At 43.2% G+C, this 15,659-nt stretch overlaps 7 non-coding genes across 7 annotated transcripts; all 7 read right to left on the bottom strand.

Annotated features, from left to right (window-relative positions):
• Positions 1-5,600: 5,600 nt before the first annotated feature.
• Positions 5,601-5,682, bottom strand: trnal-uag (transfer RNA leucine (anticodon UAG)). Its single transcript has one exon. It is a non-coding gene; the product is annotated as a tRNA-Leu (tRNA).
• Positions 5,683-6,260: 578 nt separating this feature from the next.
• On the bottom strand, positions 6,261-6,332 carry trnae-uuc (transfer RNA glutamic acid (anticodon UUC)). Its single transcript has one exon. It is a non-coding gene; the product is annotated as a tRNA-Glu (tRNA).
• A 395-nt stretch (positions 6,333-6,727) lies between these two features.
• On the bottom strand, positions 6,728-6,809 carry trnal-aag (transfer RNA leucine (anticodon AAG)). The gene has a single exon. It is a non-coding gene; the product is annotated as a tRNA-Leu (tRNA).
• Positions 6,810-7,816: 1,007 nt separating this feature from the next.
• trnae-cuc (transfer RNA glutamic acid (anticodon CUC)) lies at positions 7,817-7,888 on the bottom strand. The gene has a single exon. It is a non-coding gene; the product is annotated as a tRNA-Glu (tRNA).
• Positions 7,889-8,284: 396 nt separating this feature from the next.
• Positions 8,285-8,366, bottom strand: trnal-aag (transfer RNA leucine (anticodon AAG)). Its single transcript has one exon. It is a non-coding gene; the product is annotated as a tRNA-Leu (tRNA).
• Positions 8,367-10,302: 1,936 nt separating this feature from the next.
• trnal-uag (transfer RNA leucine (anticodon UAG)) lies at positions 10,303-10,384 on the bottom strand. The gene has a single exon. It is a non-coding gene; the product is annotated as a tRNA-Leu (tRNA).
• Positions 10,385-11,436: 1,052 nt separating this feature from the next.
• Positions 11,437-11,518, bottom strand: trnal-aag (transfer RNA leucine (anticodon AAG)). Its single transcript has one exon. It is a non-coding gene; the product is annotated as a tRNA-Leu (tRNA).
• Positions 11,519-15,659: the final 4,141 nt, after the last annotated feature.

Here is a 15,659-nt window from a genome sequence, read left to right on the forward strand (position 1 = left end):
TTTTTGGATACAATAGCATCTGCCTGCCCTGGTTAAACTCTTATTGCAGCAATAGGATTTCAACCCACATGTGTGAGGAGCCCAGAGTCTTAACCCAGATCCTTAGACCACACAATCTAACACCTTACAATGCAGTGGACTTGAAGCACACTTGAGTAGCCACTAACCAGTCAGTGTTGACACTGTGAATAAAAATATATGAAACATCTGCACATGGTAAATGACTTTTGCAAATGTTGAGACAACGCTGGTCTCTGCGATTCTTTTGGTCCTGGTAGAGATCACGCGGAGATGTTTCCATGTTTTACACAATCCTTTTATTGCCCATTATTCTTACAGATGCATCTGGAGATCAGCACACTGCATTCCTATGCAGTCCTATGCTAAAGGCTGATCTAAAGAACTCCACACAACAGTTACAGTTATAACCTCTGGTCTCCTCCCCCTACAGTAAACACCCCCACAATGGAAATACACTAGTACAGTGGCCAAGGGTGCTGACACCCTGACCCCCACCTCCTTTTAAGGTAGTGTCCGTTTGCCCTTTGTCTGCCCCTCACCCTCAGTAACTCTTGTTTCATGCCCTGGGGGTGGGGGTTGATTTTCCTTCTGCCCTGCACCTCAGTTCTTTGTTCCCATCCCAGGCCTATTTTCTATTTTGTATCCTTACACCCATTACCACAATATTATAGTGTTGCAAGCAATCACAACTGGTGGTCCTTGCCATGTGTCAATTCAAAGCAATTAGAGATGCACAATAAAGTTGCCCATTCTCTTTTAAAAATTCCAGGGCTTCTCCCATAGAGTAGCTCTGCTCCAGGCCTGTAAACCTGTGTTTAAAAAATTGGCCAGTGGTGTTTCCTGTTGCAAATCATGTGATTAAATCATATGATTAACCCTCTGCTGTAGAAAAAGTGGTGTAGATGTTAGCCCAGTGCATCTTGTATGCACACTTTCTCACAGTGACCTCTGCACTGTAAATAATACAAGGTCATGAATAACACACTGCTGACCATTCACAGACACAAAAAGTGGCAATTAAAAGGTTAAGTCAGCACGGCCCAAAAGCCCATGCAACCTGCTGCTGTTATCTTTCTGCTCCTGTAAAAAGAAACATACATCCACCCTTTTGTCTCTCTGGGTGGAGGTGCAATCTTGCATATTGGTGTCAAGTCAGTCAAGTTTTTGACAGTCCAGTCAGTCCCCGTGTTTATTGCTGATAGCAGAACCTCTTGTGTCGCATTAAGTTTCTACTGCCAGCAATATGACGACATTTCAAAAAGAACAAAAAAAGAATTTTAGAATGGATTACCTCGCGAAATCCTTTTAGGCAGGGACTCATTATCTGATTGCGTCCCAAATAAGTGACTTTCTCCAGAGCCCATTGTAATGTGGAGAAGCTCAGTTTGCGATAATTTTCAAGCCAAAAATTTAGTATAGCGCTTTCAGATCCAATCGTGCAGGCCTGCTTGTAGGAGAGAAAATTGTCAAACAAAACTTTCAGTGCACTGTTAAAAAATAAAAATACCAGAATAACCAAATATATAAAATCGTAGTCTTAGGACTATTCTAAGAATAGTCTTAGGACTATTCTGGGACAATATTCTTGTCCCAGAATATTCCTTCTCTAAAAATTAAAACACACCAAATCTAATTGGCAGGTTCAACTTGGTAACAAACGAAAAATGTATCAGCCAATTAAATCCCCAAACCTTTCATATTCATGTATTTTGTACTTATGTATGTCATTTTATTTACCTTCCCCCTTTTTTCTGAAACAAAACTTCTTTTGCTCCACCTTTTTGTTTCAGAAACACCTAAATAAAAATTAAAAATCTCAATCATAGTCAGGCACAGCTAAATCCTAATGCTTGCGAGTTACCATAGGCAACCACGCTGTGTGTTGTTAACCCCTTCTACAGGTACCCTCTTGTGATGTGTGCACTTCCTGTATGATTTTGTGCTACCCCCAGTACATGTTGTGTGCACGTGAGGTGTTGCCTTTCCGTTTTGTCCAGCAGTGCACTTGCATACCTCAGTGCTTGTCTTCCTCCCCGTTTTGTGGTGGTCTGGACACTTTTTCTATTCTTCACTTCAAGGCAGTCGTTTGTCTTCCTGGATTCCTTAACCCAATTTGATTCCCCAGACTAAAACAACATTCCTGTGTCCTCACTTGCTCCTCTCACTCCATTCTCCTCTCCCACTTTGCAGTCCAATGGCAGTCAGTTCGCTTCAGCTTTGTCCTGTGTATTCTCCCACCGTCTCTTTCATTGCCATTTTGCTCCAAACATGGCAAATGTCAAACTCAGAAAGTCTCCTCAAAAGTCCTTCACCCACAGTGAAGTTGCAGCTTGCTGGAACTGCATCTCTCCATCCATTCAGTCGTGATGATGGATCTTCTCTTTCTTTCTCTGATGTCGTTTGCCCATAGCGCTGCTGGACCTCTATGCTCAGGACTCTGCTGTTGTCTCTTGGCCTGCTGTCCACTGTTGATGTTCATGTCTGTGCTTCTGGAACTGCACTCCGTGTCTTCAAGAAGCGATTAGCTTCCTTGGAGCTTGCTTTTTCAGGATGAGGACGGGAAGCTGCAAAACAATTCAGCCAAAACTTGGGCTGGGTGTTTCTAATGATCTTTACCTATAATTGTCTTCCGACTGCTGCTTGTGGAGAATTGATCAAGGTCCATCTCCCCAACTGCAAGTGACACACTGAGACAACTTGATCATTCACTGTCCTGGTCTGGAGTCTGTGGACTCCGTGTTTATGTTTAAGTTTATTAACATTCTGTGGTTTTGTTTATTTTGGGTTGTCTCTAATTATCCCTTGTGTTTTGTGTCCTCTGTGCCCTCCTGTTCCACATTCCTATGTTCTGTCTCCCCAGTCTGTGTTAAATTTGCATCTGTGTTAGAGTTCAGTTGGTGTGTTTCCTGTTTTATTTTGAAGGTCTTTCAGTGTTTCTAGTTTCACTTCCCCTTGTGTTGTAATGTCCAATTAATTCCAGCCGTGTCTCTCTCCTGTCTTAAAAACCCTGAAAGTAAGATTTTAGTTGTTCTTGACTGAGAAAAACAAAACCCTCTTCATATTATTATTACTTTTTTTTCATCAACCACACTCCTATTCTGTTTTTCTTTTGTGTCCACTAAGGGCAGCTGGTGACCTGCAGTATCACCCGCTCCCCCCAGTTGGAGACAGTTCCCCTCTCACAATTCCACACTTTTTTTGTTTTGGTATTTTTTCTTTTCATTTTTACCCTTTTTTTTTTTTTTTACCCCATTGTTTTACACCCGCACATCAACCTCTTAATCCACTTCTCCAACCTCTCTTTTCCTTTCTCCCCAACTGCTCTCATCTAGTTGTTGATCAAATTCTCCATATTATTACTATTATTGTTTTGTCAATAATCCCCTGTAATCCGCTCTGTCTCCCCTTTTGTCCCTCAAAGGAACACACACACACACACACACACACCTCTATTTTGCTCCTCACCTCCATTTTGCCCCCCAGGGCACTCACACACACCTCCTCCATTTTGGTCGTCAGGTAGTTTAAACACACACCTACACAACTTTCCTTTGTCCTCAAAGGAGCACCCCCCCACACACACCTTTTGTTCTTCAGATTCAGCCACATGCTACTCTCTGCACAATCACACTTTGCAAACCTAAGATTTCTTAAAACACAAACTCACAACAAAGTAGAATTTAGGGAGGAATTTTAACCAATCTTCTCCCTCGGCCTCAAACCATTTTAGTAGAATTTAGGGAGGAATATTTAGCCAATCTTCTCCCTCGGCCTCAAACCGTTTTAGTAGAATTTAGGGAGGAATATTTAACCAATCTGCTCCCTCGGCCTCAAACCGTTTTAGTAGAATTTAGGGAGGAATATTTAGCCAATCTTCTCCCTCGGCCTCAAACCGTTTTAGTAGAATTTAGGGAGGAATATTTAACCAATCTGCTCCCTCGGCCTCAAACCGTTTTAGTAGAATTTAGGGAGGAATATTTAGCCAATCTTCTCCCTCGGCCTCAAACCGTTTTAGTAGAATTTAGGAAGGAATATTTAGCCAATCTACTCCCTCGGCCTCAAACCGTTTTAGTAGAATTAGGGGGTCCTGAATCAAACCAGGCATCAAACCTAGCTCCAGAAACGCCGTCTGGGCCTATGAATTCGTCAACTCATAGGAGGGGCAGCCACATCCAAGGACAATGGAATTTAGAAAGTCCTGCTTTCTGGGCCTCCAACCCACACTTTTAGAGAAACCAGCTCTGTTCTACACACATCTCTTATCAAAATTTACGGACTTCTGCGTTCAGGACACTTTTGGGTGAAATTTAGCTTAATTTCCAATATGCAGATTTGATTAAACAGGTTCTGATTACCTTGTTTTTTGCAGGCAATACCCTCAGTGTCCATTCCGCTTCAGCCAAGGTCCAAATGGAGATCAACTACCAAGATCCGGGTCACGGGCACCAAATTGTTGCGACAACGCCGGTCTCTGCGATTCTTTTGGTCCTGGTAGAGATCACGCAGAGATGTTTCCATGTTTTACACAATCCTTTTATTGCCCATTATTCTTACAGATGCATCTGGAGATCAGCACACTGCATTCCTATGCAGTCCTATGCTAAAGGCTGATCTAAAGAACTCCACACAACAGTTACAGTTATAACCTCTGGTCTCCTCCCCCTACAGTAAACACCCCCACAATGGAAATACACTAGTACAGTGGCCAAGGGTGCTGACACCCTGACCCCCACCTCCTTTTAAGGTAGTGTCTGTTTGCCCTTTGTCTGCCCCTCACCCTCAGTAACTCTTGTTTCATGCCCTGGGGGTGGGGGTTGATTTTCCTTCTGCCCTGCACCTCAGTTCTTTGTTCCCATCCCAGGCCAATTTTCTATTTTGTATCCTTACACCCATTACCACAATATTATAGTGTTGCAAGCAATCACAACTATATTCTCTTTAACGTTGATGTACATTAAGGAATCTATTCTCAACACAAAATAATTTCTTTTATTCATGTATTAATCACATTATTTTATTGTATAATACCTTGGTGCCACTGGACTTTAGCATGTCTCTCACACTCATACTGGTAACAGATGGTATCTCAGGAAGTTGGAGGGAAGGATTCACACACAAAGGACCCAGAGTGGGAGGAGGAGTCTTTTGTCTACTTCTCCACTGTAAGAGGTAGCAAGGGAGTGTGAAACTTTCTTTGGGGGTGGGGGGTACCAAAGGTGTGAAAACAGCTGTGTACTGCCTTCAGTTCCTGTAAGAGGTATGTAACTAAAGGCCATGCTAGACTCAGTTAGGGACTCTGCCCATCGTCTGCCCCGCGATGATGCATTCCTTCACCAAGCTGGTTTCTGTTCTTGTTATTATTAAAGAATGTAAGCTACCACTCACCGCTTGTCTGCAGGCTTTATTGAATGGAAAACTTCCACAACACTTAACATCACCCTGGTTTGGAAGAATTGCTCGTGATGAGATTCCTGCTTGATTGTAGTTGACAGACATTCTGTAACAGATTTGATTTCCACTGCAGCCCTTACAATTTATTGGTAGGGGATGGAAGAAACACGAAAAGAACCTGAAGACTATGGCAGCAGTGGGATTCGAGCCCACGTCCCCGAAGAGACTGGAGCCTAAATCCAGCACCTTAGACCGCTCGGTCATGCTACCATCGCGAGTAATGACCTCATCGCAAAAATCTAGACAGTAAAACTTGAAAAAGTGCAGCACAAAATAGAAGCCCAGAACATTCAGTGATGCTCTTACTGTTGTAGAAAAACATGTTTAATACTTTTTGGACACAAAAACATCTGCCTGTCCTGGTCAAAACCTGTTCATCAACCCTGATTAACAATGGGCTCTTGGCTCAGTTTCATCATTGTCGATATGCAACTTGTCATAACCACTGATCAACAGGCAGGATCACCATTCACAGAGAGTCAAGGAACGGTTGCAATCACACCATTGTAAGATAGCAAAAGATGCACCTTTAATGCAACCTCCCTTGTTTCAAAGATGCTCATTTGATTTTCACATAAACAACCACCTTGACTCCCCGCTCAAACTAGTAGGCCTGCTTGTGTACATCCTCATCACTGAAAACTGTATAGTCCTGATCTGAACCGTTACCAGTTTCATGCCATGTGCTTAGCTGCCTTACCTGATGTTTGCCTTCAGCCAACAACTTTGGCCCATTTAATCCATCGTGGGATTAACACAAAGAACTCATTGGCAGGTGTAAAGACATGTTCCCATACCGGGAGTTGAACCCGGGCCGCCTGGGTGAAAACCAGGAATCCTAACCGCTAGACCATATGGGACTGCTCCACTGTCATGAAATCAAGGATACTCTTGTCACTCTGCAGCCCTGGTGAGACCAACATAGCAGCACCTTAATCAATTCTCCAGCGGTTGCAGGTTCTGCTCAAAAGCACATTACAAGGGAGTGGACTGGAGTTGAAGCACACTTGAGTGGCATGCGGGAAAGTCCACTAACCAGTCAGTGATGAGACCATGAACAAAAAGACACGAAAAACATGCAAGTTGTAAATGACTTTAGAGCAGCTGACTAATGTGGTTTGGAAGAATTGCTGCTGATGACTTTCCTGCATGTTTGGACTTGACAGACGTTCTATAACAGATTTGATTTCCACTGTAGCCCTTACAATTTATTGGTAAGGCATGGAAGAAACAAAACTTTGACGTTAGAACACTATGGCAGCAGTGGGATTTGGACCCACGCCTCCGTAGAGACTGGAGCCTTAATCCAGCACCTTAGACCGCTCGGTCATACTACCATTACGAGTAAAGACCTCATCGCAAAAATCCAGACAGTAAAACTTGAAAAAGTGCAGCACAAAATAGAGTACGATCTTATATCCTCGTGTTGGTGTTGTTTCCAGATCATCATACTAAAGGTTGTTCCAGGATCAACATTGCAAGTGACCAATCAGAATGTTGTGATGTCATACTTTTGCGACTTTGGGAAAAAACGGCGTAAAACAAAAAACTACTTAAGCTGCAAGAAACCGCCTTTGTCCGCCGATCAACGGACCCTAACCCTAACCCTTAGGGTTAGGAAGCCTGGGACTTCCAGTGTTAATAAACGCTAAGCAGAATTGATACTGTCCTTGCAACATTGGAATTTCATAAATGCACGAATGGGTTAGTGCGCAAAAGAATAACGTCACAATAATGTGATTGGTCACTTGCAATGTTGAACCTGAAACAACATTTTCATGATGATCTGGGAACAACACCAACACGAGAATATCAGATCATCCCAAAATAGAAGCCCAGAACATTCAGTGATCCTCTTACTGTTGTAGAAAAACATGTTTAATACTTTTTGGACACAAAAACATCTGCCTGTCCTGGTTAAAACCTGTTCATCAACCCTGATTAACAATGGGCTCTTGGCTCAGTTTCATCATTGTCGATATGCAACTTGTCATAACCACTGATCAACAGGCAGGATCACCATTCACAGAGAGTCAAGGAACGGTTGCAATCACAGCATTGTAAGATGGCAAAACAGGTATCTTTAATGCAACCTCCCTTGTTTCAAAGATGCTCATTTGATTTTCACGTAAACAGCCACCTTGACTCCCCGCTCAAACTAGCAGGCCTGCTTGTGTACATCCTCATCACTGAGAACTGTATAGTCCTGATCTGAACCGTTACCTGTTTTATGCCATGTGCTTAGGCAGAGGTTTGTTGCCTTACCTGATGTTTGCCTTCAGCCAACAACTTTGCCCCATTGAATCCATCATGGGATTAACACAAAGAACACATTAAAGACATGTTCCCATACCGGGAGATGAACCCGGGCCGCCTGGGTGAGAACCAGGAATCCTAACCGCTAGACCATATGGGACTGCTCCATTGTCATGAAAATCAAGGATACTCTTGTCACTCTGCAGCCTTGGTGAGACCAACATAGCAGCACCTTAATCAATTCTCCAGCGGTTGCAGGTTCTGCTCAAAAGCACATTACAAGGGAGTGGACTGGACTTGAAGCACACTTGAGTGGCATGCGGGAAAGTCCACTAACCAGTCAGTGATGAGACCATGAACAAAAAGACACAAAAATCATGCAAGTTGTAAATGACTTTACAGCAGCTGACTAATGTGGTTTGGAAGAATTGCTCTTGATGACTTTCCTGCATGTTTGGACTTGACAGACGTTCTATAACAGATTTGATTTCCACTGTAGCCCTTACAATTTATTGGTAAGGCATGGACGAAACAAAAGTTTGTCGCTAGAACACTATGGCAGCAGTGGGATTCGAACCCATGCCTCCGAAGAGACTGGAACCTTAATCCAGCACCTTAGACCGCTCGGTCATGCTACCATTACAAGTAAGGACCTCATCTCAAAAATCTAGACAGTAAAACTTGAAAAAGTGCAGCACAAAATAGAAGCCCAGAACATTCAGTGATGCTCTTGCTGTTGTAGAAAAACATGTTTAATACTTGCCTGAATGTTTTTGGATACAATAGCATCTGCCTGCCCTGGTTAAACTCTTATTGCAGCAATAGGATTTCAACCCACATGTGTGAGGAGCCCGGAGTCTTAACCCAGATCCTTAGACCACACAATCTAACACCTTACAATGCGGTGGACTTGAAGCACACTTGAGTAGCCACTAACCAGTCAGTGTTGACACTGTGAATAAAAATATATGAAACATCTGCACATGGTAAATGACTTTTGCAAAATAATTTCTTTTATTCATGTATTACTCACATTATTTTATTGTATAATACCTTGGTGCCACTGAACTTTAGCATGTCTCTCACACTCATACTGGTAACAGATGGTATCTCAGGAAGTTGGAGGGAAGCATTCACACACAAAGGACCCAGAGTGGGAGGAGGAGTCTTTTGTCTCCTTCTCCACTGTAAGAGGTAGCAAGGGAGTGTGAAACTTTCTTTGGGGGTGGGGGGTACCAAAGGTGTGAAAACAGCTGTGTACTGCCTTCAGTTCCTGTAAGAGGTATGTAACTGAAGGCCATGCTCAGTGTTGGGGAGTAACGGAATACATGTACCGCCGTTACGTATTTAAAATACAAAATATGAGTAACTGTATTCCGTTACAGTTACCGTTTAAAAAGGTGGTATTTAGAATACAGTTACTTTGTTGAAATAAATGGATTACACGGCGGTACTTTCCTGTTTCATATTGTGGCGGGTCAGGACTGTTTGGGTTTTGTTTGACAGCTACGTTCTGTAGTTCCAGGTGGCAGCGTTACGGTTGCCATGGTTACAGGGTGACGCTCTCTCTCTGCGTGTTTCCTGGGTGAGAGAGCGCCTGTTGTTGTTGTTGTTGTAAGCTAATAGGCAGAATGCTACAGGTATAGCGCTAAAGAATGTAGCCTCATGGGCAGTGTAGTCCGTGCTGCAGGGAGAATGGACTGCCATACCCGTTATGTGTCTGTGAGCGCGAGGAGGGAGAAAAATGAGAGTGGAAAAGTACGAGTTATCGTTGAGCAGAAACGGGAGCTGGAAGCATGTAAATATAATAATAACCACTGCAGCCAAGAAGAGTGCCTGACGAGCCCAGTTGTAAGTAAGCTATTAAGACTCGACTGTACACCATGTTCGTGTTTTCCTCCGAAACAATAAGTTCCGTTGGAGCAGCCTTTCAACGCCTCTCTTTGTCTCTCGCAAGCAAAGTTGACCCAGACAACAAAGTAAAGCTAGTTTTCGGCTACTAGCCCGAAACAGAACCCACCATATTAGCCAGAGGTCCCTTTACTACGGTTCGGAGCCGCGGACCTTCAGTAACAGTAATAAATCACAGCAATAGTACATTCATGTAGTTGTAAACAGCATGATAATATATTAAGTAATCCAAAGTATTCAGAATACGTTACTCTCATTGAGTAACGTAACGGAATACGTTACAGAATACATTTTGGGGCATGTATTCTGTATTCTGTAATGGAGTACATTTTAAAAGTAACCTTCCCAACACTGGCCATGCTAGACTCAGTTAGGGACTCTGCCCATCGTCTGCCCCGCGATGATGCATTCCTTCACCAAGCTTGGTTTCTGTTCTTGTTATTATTAAAGAATTTAAGCTACCACTCACCGCTTGTCTGCAGGTGTTATTGAATGGAAAACTTCCACAACACTTAACATCAGCCTGGTTTGGAAGAATTGCTCGTGATGAGATTCCTGCTTGATTGTACTTGACAGACATTCTGTAACAGATTTGATTTCCACTGCAGCCCTTACAATTTATTGGTAGGGGATGGAAGAAACACGAAAAGAACCTGAAGACTATGGCAGCAGTGGGATTCGAACCCACGTCCCCGAAGGGACTGTAGCCTAAATCCAGCACCTTAGACCGCTTGGTCATGCTACCATTGTGAGTGAGGGCCTCATCGCAAAAATCTAGACAGTAAAACTTGAAAAAGTGCAGCACAAAATAGAAGCCCAGAACATTCAGTGATGCTCTTACTGTTGTAGAAAAACATGTTTAATACTTTTTGGCAGGTCCTGACCTGACCTTTGACCTGTCCTGGTCAAAAACTTTTCATCAACCCTGATTAACAATGGGCTCTTGGCTCAGTTTCATCATTGTCGATATGCAACTTGTCATAACCACTGATCAACAGGCAGGATCACCATTCACAGAGAGTCAAGGAATGGTTGCAATCACAGCATTGTAAGATAACAAAAGATGTACCTTTAATGTACCCTCCCTTGTTTCAAAGATGCTCATTTGATTTTCACATAAACAGCCACCTTGACTCCCCGCTCAAACTAGCAGGCCTGCTTGTGTACATCCTCATCACTGAAAACTGTATAGTCCTGATCTGAACCGTTACCTGTTTTATGCCATGTGCTTAGCCAGAGGTTTGTTGCCTTACCTGATGTTTGCCTTCATTTTATGCATCGTGGGATTAACACAAAGAACACATTCGCTTGTGGACACATTAAAGACATGTTCCCATACCGGGAGTTGAACCTGGGTCACCTGGGTGAAAACCAGGAATCCTAACCGCTAGAGCATATGGGACGGCATCACTGTCCTGAAATCAAGGATACTCTTGTCACTCTGCAGCCTTGGTGAGACCAACATAGCAGCACCTTAATCAATTCTCCAGCGGTTGCAGGTTCTGCTCAAAAGCACATTACAAGGGAGTGGACTGGACTTGAAGCACACTTGAGTGGCATGCGGGAAAGTCCACTAACCAGTCAGTGATGAGACCATGAACAAAAAGACACGAAAAACATGCAAGTTGTAAATGACTTTACAGCACCTGACTAATGTGGTTTGGAAGAATTGCTGTTGATGACTTTCCTGCATGTTTGGACTTGACAGACGTTCTATAACAGATTTGATTTCCACTGTAGCCCTTACAATTTATTGGTAAGGCATGGAAGAAACAAAACTCTGCCGCTAGAACACTATGGCAGCAGTGGGATTCGAACCCACACCTCCGAAGAGACTGGAGCCTTAATCCAGCACCTTAGACCGCTCGGTCATGCTACCGTTAAAAGCAAGGACCTCATCTCAAAAATCTAGACAGTAAAACTTGAAAAAGTGCAGCACAAAATAGAAGCCCAGAACATTCAGTGATGCTCTTGCTGTTGTAGAAAAACATGTTTAATACTTGCCTGAATGTTTTTGGATACAATAGGATCTGCCTGCCCTGGTTAAACTCTTATTACAGCAATAGGATTTCAACCCACATGTGTGAGGAGCCCGGAGTCTTAACCCAGATCCTTAGACCACACAATCTAACACCTTACAATGCGGTGGACTTGAAGCACACTTGAGTAGCCACTAACCAGTCAGTGTTGACACTGTGAATAAAAATATATGAAACATCTGCACATGGTAAATGACTTTTGCAAATGTTGAGACAACGCCGGTCTCTGCGATTCTTTTGGTCCTGGTAGAGATCACGCGGAGATGTTTCCATGTTTTACACAATCCTTTTATTGTCCATTATTCTTACAGATGCATCTGGAGATCAGCACACTGCATTCCTATGCAGTCCTATGCTAAAGGCTGATCTAAAGAACTCCAAACAACAGTTACAGTTATAACCTCTGGTCTCCTCCCCCTACAGTAAACACCCCCACAATGGAAATACACTAGTTCAATGGCCAAGGGTGCTGACACCCTGACCCCCACCTCCTTTTAAGGTAGTGTCCGTTTGCCCTTTGTCTGCCCCTCACCCTCAGTAACTCTTTTTTCATGCCCTGGGGGTGGGGGTTGATTTTCCTTCTGCCCTGCACCTCAGTTCTTTGTTCCCATCCCAGGCCTATTTTCTATTTTGTATCCTTACACCCATTACCACAATATTATAGTGTTGCAAGCAATCAAAACTATATTCTCTTTAACGTTGATGTACATTAAGGAATCTATTCTCAACAATCCCCCTTTTGATCTCTCCAATGAGAGATCACATCACACCTCTCCTTCATCCTAGGGCATAACTGGTTTCCTAAACCTGACCAGACCTGGTGTGAATGCTTTCGTCACTTCCTGAGATAAACTCTGTTTAACTGCTTGAGAAGGGTGGTGTGAAGTAGATAGCCTTCAACATCTATTCCCTCAGTCTTCTTTTTCCAGCGTGGGGTGAGTCTCTGCGTTCTTCCGTCTCTTCTTTCTTCAGTCTCAGGGGTAGACTACCCTGAGACCTTGCCACAGACCAGGGGATTATTCTGCCCCTGTGGTTGAGGTCTGGGTGTTCTCTGACTCGTCTGAGTCAGGGCTCGATTCCCCTTTTGGTGCTCAAGTTGCTCCTTGCTCCTTCACCGACCTTCCTGGCTCCTAAGCTACTGTACACTAGCTCCAGTGGTACCCGGCTTCGCGTTTGCCCTTCAGTCGAACAGCGTGCGATGTCCTGTCCACCAACTCGATTGGTCCTGTCCACCTCGGCTCCAACCACTTTCTTTTAATCACTTTCAGATGTACCCACCAGACTTCTGACATTGTGCTTCCTGCAGCAAGCTGTGCTCTCTCTCTCTCTTGCTCGCTCTTGAAGCCTTCTCTCCAGGTCTCAGTCTGCATCTTATGGGTGATCTCCTTCAGTCAGTTTTGTTACTGAACCTGTAATTAAAAATTAAAACTACCCTGGCAAACCCCTTTTGCCACATGGTCCTTGCCATGTGTCAATTCAAAGCAATTAGAGATGCACAATAAAGTTGCCCATTCTCTCTTAAAAATTCCAGGGCTTCTCCCATAGAGTAGCTCTGCTCCAGGCCTGTAAACCTGTGTTTAAAAAATTGGCCAGTGGTGTTTCCTGTTGCAAATCATGTGATTAAATCATATGATTAACCCTCTGCTGTAGAAAAAGTGGTGTAGATGTTAGCCCAGTGCATCTTGTATGCATACTTTCTCACAGTGACCTCTGCACTGTAAATAATACAAGGTCATGAATAACACACCGCTGTTAAATTCACAGACACAGAAAGTGGCAATTAAAAGGTTAAGTCAGCAGGGCCCAAAAGCCCATGCAACCTGCTGCTGTCATCTTTCTGCTCCTGTAAAAAGAAACATACATCCACCCTTCTGTCTCTCTGGGTGGAGGTGCAATGTTGCATATTGGTGTCAAGTCAGTCCAGTCAGTCCCCGTGTTTATTGCTGATAGCAGAACCTCTTGTGTCGCATTAAGTTTCTACTGTCAGCAATATGACGACATTTCAAAAAGAACAAAAAAATAATTTTAGAATGGATTACCTCGCAAAATCCTTTTAGGCAGGGACTCATTATCTGATTGCGTCCCAAATAAGTGACTTTCTCCAGAGCCCATTGTAATGTGGAGAAGCTCAGTTTGCGATAATTTTCAAGCCAAAAATTTAGTATAGCGCTTTCAGATCCAATCATGCAGGCCTGCTTGTAGGAGAGAAAATTGTCAAACAAAACTTTCAGTGCACTGTTAAAAAATAAAAATACCAGAATAACCAAATATATAAAATCGTAGTCTTAGGACTTGTCCCAGAATATTCCTTCTCTAAAAATTAAAACACACCAAATCTAATTGGCAGGTTCAACTTGGTAACAAACGAAAAATGTATCAGCCAATTAAATCCCCAAACCTTTCATATTCATGTATTTTGTACTTATGTATGTCATTTTATTTACCTTCCCCCTTTTTTCTGAAACAAAACTTCTTTTGCTCCACCTTTTTGTTTCAGAAACACCTAAATAAAAATTAAAAATCTCAATCATAGTCAGGCACAGCTAAATCCTAATGCTTGCGAGTTACCATAGGCAACCACGCTGTGTGTTGTTAACCCCTTCTACAGGTACCCTCTTGTGATGTGTGCACTTCCTGTATGATTTTGTGCTACCCCCAGTACATGTTGTGTGCACGTGAGGTGTTGCCTTTCCGTTTTGTCCAGCAGTGCACTTGCATACCTCAGTGCTTGTCTTCCTCCCCGTTTTGTGGTGGTCTGGACACTTTTTCTATTCTTCACTTCAAGGCAGTCGTTTGTCTCCCTGGATTCCTTAACCCAATTTGATTCCCCAGACTAAAACAGCATTCCTGTGTCCTCACTTGCTCCTCTCACTCCGTTCTCCTCTCCCACTTTGCAGTCCAATGGCAGTCAGTTCGCTTCAGCTTTGTCCTGTGTATTCTCCCACTGTCTCTTTCATTGCCATTTTGCTCCAAACATGGCAAATGTCAAACTCAGAAAGTCTCCTCAAAAGTCCTTCACCCACAGTGAAGTTGCAGCTTGCTGGAACTGCATCTCTCCATCCATTCAGTCGTGATGATGGATCTTCTCTTTCTTTCTCTGATGTCGTTTGCCCATAGCGCTGCTGGACCTCTATGCTCAGGACTCTGCTGTTGTCTCTTGGCCTGCTGTTCACTGTTGATGTTCATGTCTGTGCTTCTGGAACTGCGCTCCATGTCTTCAAGAAGCGATTAGCTTCCTTGGAGCTTGCTTTTTCAGGATGAGGACGGGAAGCTGCAAAACAATTCAGCCAAAACTTGGGCTGGGTGTTTCTAATGATCTTTACCTATAATTGTCTTCCGACTGCTGCTTGTGGAGAATTGATCAAGGTCCATCTCCCCAACTGCAAGTGACACACTGAGACAACTTGATCATTCACTGTCCTGGTCCGGAGTCTGTGGACTCCGTGTTTATGTTTAAGTTTATTAACATTCTGTGGTTTTGTTTATTTTGGCTTGTTTCTAATTATCCCTAGTGTTTTGTGTCCTCTGTGCCCTCCTGTTCCACATTCCTATGTTCTGTCTCCCCAGTCTGTGTTAAATTTGCATCTGTGTTAGAGTTCAGTTGGTGTGTTTCCTGTTTTATTTTGAAGGTCTTTCAGTGTTTCTAGTTTCACTTCCCCTTGTGTTGTAATGTCCAATTAATTCCAGCCGTGTCTCTCTCCTGTCTTAAAAACCCTGAAAGTAAGATTTTAGTTGTTCTTGACTGAGAAAAACAAAACCCTCTTCATATTATTATTACTTTTTTTCATCAACCACACTCCTATTCTGTTTTTCTTTTGTGTCCACTAAGGGCAGCTGGTGACCTGCAGTATCACCCGCTCCCCCCAGTTGGAGACAGTTCCCCTCTCACAATTCCACACTTTTTTTGTTTTGGTATTTTTTCTTTTCATTTTTACCCTTTTTTTTTTTTTACCCCATTGTTTTACACCCGCACATCAACCT

Source organism: Neolamprologus multifasciatus, chromosome 3 (assembly GCF_963576455.1).
Source record: "Neolamprologus multifasciatus chromosome 3, fNeoMul1.2, whole genome shotgun sequence".
NCBI lineage: Eukaryota > Metazoa > Chordata > Actinopteri > Cichliformes > Cichlidae > Neolamprologus > Neolamprologus multifasciatus.